We start from the raw sequence: 5,197 nt of genomic DNA on the forward strand, positions 1-5,197 counted from the left end.
GCAAGTTTTGCTCATGCTGAAAGTTGCAAAAATGTAGCGTAATTTTAACGATCATTGCATGCTCATTCAGTCTTGTCTGACTCTGCAACCCCCTGGACTGCAATCTGCCAAGCTCCCCTGTCCATGAAATTTTCCAGGCAACAATACTGGAGTAGGTTGCCATTTCCTTCTCCAGGGGATCTTCCTGACCTAGGGATCGAACCTGAGTCTCCTGCGTCTCCTGCATAGGCAGGTGGATTCTTACCACTGAGCTGCCTGGGAAGCCCCATTAATTATCATTAATAACCATTTTCTAAAATTTTAAAACAAAAAAGTTGCCTCACTAAATGTGAGCAGAACAATTCTACATGCTGAAAGGACAATGTTTTAAATGCTATTGAAAAGATTAAAGGTGGTGCTTAGCTGGTGGTCCAATGGCTAAAACTCCACACTCCCAGTGCAGGGGCCTGGGTTCGACCTCTTGTCTGGAAACTAGATCTCGCGTGACTCAGCTGTAAGAGTTCCCATGCTGCAGCTGAAGATCCCACACGCAGCAACAGAGACCTCTCGTGCTACAAACTAAGGCCAGCTGCAGCCCAACAAATAAATTGTTTTTAAATTCTAACTTAAAAAAAATTTAAAGGAGATTTACAATGTCAAGAATCCTTGAAAATCAGTAAGAAAAGTAATACAGATACTAATTTTGAAAAAAATTTACATATCATGATAGGCAAATATTTTAAAAACTAAGATTTCTTTTATCTATAAGATTGGCAAAGCTTAATTTCTTAATAAAAACATCCAATGTTGGTGCAAGTACAGAAAAACAAACATTCCTATACTGCTAGTGAGAACTTAAAATTTTCTGGAGAAATTAACAGTGTATCAAAACCCTCAGAAATCCTCTCTCCAGTACTTTATCCTAAGAGAATAACCAGAGTTTTGAAAAAAACTAATTATTCAACAGTATTAGATTGCTAAAGTAAATTAGATTATTAATTTTCTGTTAAAGCAGCTACATTGCATTGGTCGTTTCATACAGCATTTCACATTTAAGCAAACAAGGTAAAGGTCAAGTAATAAGTCTGATGGCAAGACTTTTAGGGAACAAAGTTAGGGGCACAACTGAAATCTTCATACACCTAAAAATTAATATTATGCATTTTAACTATCATTGGGTTGCACCCTGAAAGCCTACAGGGCCTGTTCTTGCCCAGTTTTAAGACCAAAGAAAGAGCTCAAAGTCAGCAAAAGAGACATCAGGGGTTTGGGGATGCTTACAGGTCTGAAGCAATGTCCTAGAGCGACGCTCCAGGGTCAGCGGCGGGCAGGGCAGAATATGGCGTGGGCTCTCCTTCCCTGGGGGGTGTAGGGGGAGGGGTCGCCAGTTTTAGGGGAATTAATATTAGGTGGACTCAGTTACCAGGGAAACCAGCGGAGGGGCACGCCCCTCACAGCCCCTCTTGAAAAGGACAGTCACTAGCAGGTCTGTGAAGTGAGTAGGGTGTAGGTGAAGCAGACACTGGTCTGGCAGGGGATGCACAAAGAGCAAGAGAACAGTCATCCTTTTTTTGTTGTTGGTTTAAAATATGTATTTATTTGGCTGCGTTGGATTTTAATTGCCATTGGAGAGATCTTTCCTTGCAGCGCAGGGACTCTGGGCTCCAGAGCAATCACTCGCGTTCAGTTGTAGCCGTTCTCTGGCTTCGTTGCTCTGTGGCAGGCGGGATCTTGGTTCCCCAATGAAGGATCAAACCTGCATCCCCTGCATTGCAAGGCAGATTCTTAACCACTGGACCACCAGGGAAGTTCCTAGAACAATTGTCTTGAGTGGCATGACCGTAGAACTAACAGCCTTCATTATCAAAAACAAAGCAAATTCTAACAGTGTTCCTCTGTTTACTAAGGCCCCAGATCATGCTCTTTGGTTCTGAATTCTATTTCTTCACACCATATACAGTCTTTCCTTGTACATTTCCAATAAAAATTAAATTCGTCACCCTTTTAATGTGTTTTTGTTCAAAGTTTCTATAGATATTGCCATGACCCCATATTGTACTATTTTATCTCTTGTGCATCACTTCAGTAGCCTTCTCATTGTTCTGTTTCCCTTGCCCCTCCGTGGTGCAGCACCAGACTCTCAGCACTCTTACTCAGCCCTTAATACGGCCTCCATGTTCAAGTGTACAAGGTTGGTCGCTCAACGCCTCTGTGAGTTTCCCCACCTCTAGCTTGAGCCTGGCACCCTTCCTTCAGCTTCTCCAGCTCACAAGGCACATGCTGTTTGCAGAAGCTGCTCCCAGCGCAGTGAATGGACTTCTCCCTGTCTCCCCAACCACCATCATCTCCCTCCTCCTTACATTTTTTTTAATCTTTCATTTCAAATCTCACTTTGCTGTTGTTTTCTCCTCAAAGGAACCTTCCATGACCTCCCCAAATATTCCAGGCTCTCCTAACCTTTCTGTCAGGGCCCTTGTGGTCCCACATTTGTGGGAATTCAGAAATTTGTCCCTCTTCCAGATGATAGCTGGAAATAGCAGACAGAGCTCTGGCTGATGTTCAGGCATCACTCACCCATTGGTCTGCAGCTTCCAGGTGAGGCCCAACCTGTCCTTATTTAACAAGTATCACAGTTTTCACTTTTACTGGCCCAGTAAAAGTCACTTTTCATTTTACTGGCCCAGCCTCTTCTAGTCTACTCCCTAGAATCTGTAAATTTCAGAAGGTCAGTGACCTTGTCTGGATTTGCTTACCATCGTATTCCCATTGTCTCACACAGTGCCTAGCTCAGAACAACCACTTAATAAGTATTTACAAATCAATGAAGGAGTCTAATCTTCCTTTTTGTCATTGTTATTATTCTCTCGCCCTTTCCACTGCTGATAGTCCACACACAAAGACTACTTAAACCTACCAAGAAGCCCTCAAAATTGACTTTTTACACCAAAATTACACTGGGAATAGGAATCACTTAAGAGCCTCAAAAGAAAAAAAAAAAAAAGGAAACCACCATTTCCACAAGAGATCCACAACACGCATTGTCATTATTCAGCGTTTCATCATTTTTAACACATATTTAATTTGCATTGTCGTTTTTGTTCAGTTGCTCAGTAGTGTCCAACTCTCTGCTATCCCATGGACTGCAGCACGCCAGGCTTCCCTGTCCTTCACCTATCTGCATTTTAAATGGTCAACAAAGAGAGAAATATTTAGAAAATGTAAGGATGAACTTGCCTGGTGGTCCAGGGGTTAGGATTTCACGCTTCCACTACAGGGGCATGGGTTCAACCCCTGGTTGGGGAACTAAGCTCCCTCATGCCCCGAGGCATGGCCAAAAAAAAAAAAAAGAAGGTTTCAGTCTAGTTTGGCAAATAATTTTAAAGCATTTCTGAACTAACAAAAAAGGAATGAGGAAGATGACAACAGAAATGACTAGGTCAAAATCACACTGAGGAAGGGAAGAACCTAAAAAGTAAGATTTACCAGTCACCAGTTGTACTTAAGATTGACTAGGATTTGTAGAAGGCTCAAATCCAGTCCCTCTGCCCCGTTTTTTTTGGCCTCAAAACATGCAGGATCTTAGTTCCCTGACCAGGGATCAAACCCGTGTTCCCTGCACAAAGTCCTAAAACTGGAACTTGTAACTGTAACTGTAACTGCTAGGGAATTCCCTGAAATCTAGTCTTAATCTTGGCAGATTGCAAAGAAATATCAGATTTCACTGATTTGATAAATATGAAAAAAACAACTGGATTTCAGCTTTAGACAAAGAATTAAAAGAAGACAACTACATGTCTATAATCTTTAGATAGATGTTTTATAATTTTCTAAACCATTTCTCAGAAATGGCACAACAATTAGTGAAGATAGGTGGAGAAAATACAAGGCAATGAACACATATCAATTTAGATAGAAAAGAAGAAAGAATGAGATTCCATGCCTTGGACTAATTGGATAAATGCAGAATTGGTATTACTGTCCTTTCCTCTTTTTCTCTTGATTTTCTAAACATAGCATATGGGTGAGTGAAAATGTTTAGGAAGAGAGCCAGTTCATGACTGGAAGGGGAATTCTTAGTCCTTTTTACTTTGAAATCCAAATCCTGTTGGAAATACAATACACCTGGGGGAAAATGGGATGCTTATAGAAAATATAATCAAAGTGGGAAGGAAAAAACCCCACTGTGTTGGCCTAAAGTCCTTTTAGACAGGTATATATTGGGAGTTCCTTGGTGGTCCAGTGGCCAAGAATCCAAGTTCCTAACGCATGGGGCCCAGGTTTAATAGCAAACACCAAGAATCAAGTAAGAGAAAGTAGGCCAGTATGGTTGAAGCAGCCTGAGCAAGAAAGAGGGTAGTAAAAATACAGCTGAAAGGGTAGACTCAGACCCTAGAGTCCAAGATAATCCAATGCACTTTGGATTTTATTTTGTATGAGCTGGGATACCTTAGCTTATCAGTCACTAGATCTGACAATGTTTTAAAAGAGCCACTCAAGGGAATTCCCTGGTAGTCCGTCCAGTGGTTAGGACTGCATGCTTTCACTGCAAGGGGCAGAGATTCCATCCCTTGTCACTGAACTAACATCCCACAAATATACACTGAGTGGGAGATTATTCTTCAACAATAGGTAACACATCTTTTGAGTAATAAAATGTGGCTTGATTAATATAAGAAGGTATAACACTCTGTTTGTATCTAGAAACATCTGGAAAATCTTCAAGTTTCTGCTGTGTAGAAAATGACAGAAAATTTGCTGTAATATGAATACTATAAATAGCATTCTTTTCTTCTTTTCATTTTAAAATTTATTATTTCATTTCACCTAGTACCAAAAAAGATTTCATCCAGCTAAAATAAATGTCGTTCAGTCGCTCAGTTGTGTCCAACTCTTGGCAACACATGGACTGCGGTATGCCAGGCTTCCCTGTGCTTCACTACCTCCCTGAGGTTGCTCAAATTCATGTCCATTGAGTTGGTGATGCTACCTAACCATCTCATCCTTTGCTGTCCCCTTCTTCTTTTGCCTTCAATCTTCCTAGCATTAGGGTCTTTTTCAACGAATCAGCTCTTCGCATCAGGTGGCCAAAGCATTGGAGCTTCAGCTTCAGCATCAGTCTTTCCAATGAATATTCAGGGTTGATTTCCTTTATGATTGACTGGTTTGATCTTCTTGCAGTCCAACGGACTCTCAAGAGCCTTCTCCAGCACCACAATTT

The sequence above is a fragment of the Budorcas taxicolor genome, chromosome 8 (assembly GCF_023091745.1).
Source record: "Budorcas taxicolor isolate Tak-1 chromosome 8, Takin1.1, whole genome shotgun sequence".
NCBI lineage: Eukaryota > Metazoa > Chordata > Mammalia > Artiodactyla > Bovidae > Budorcas > Budorcas taxicolor.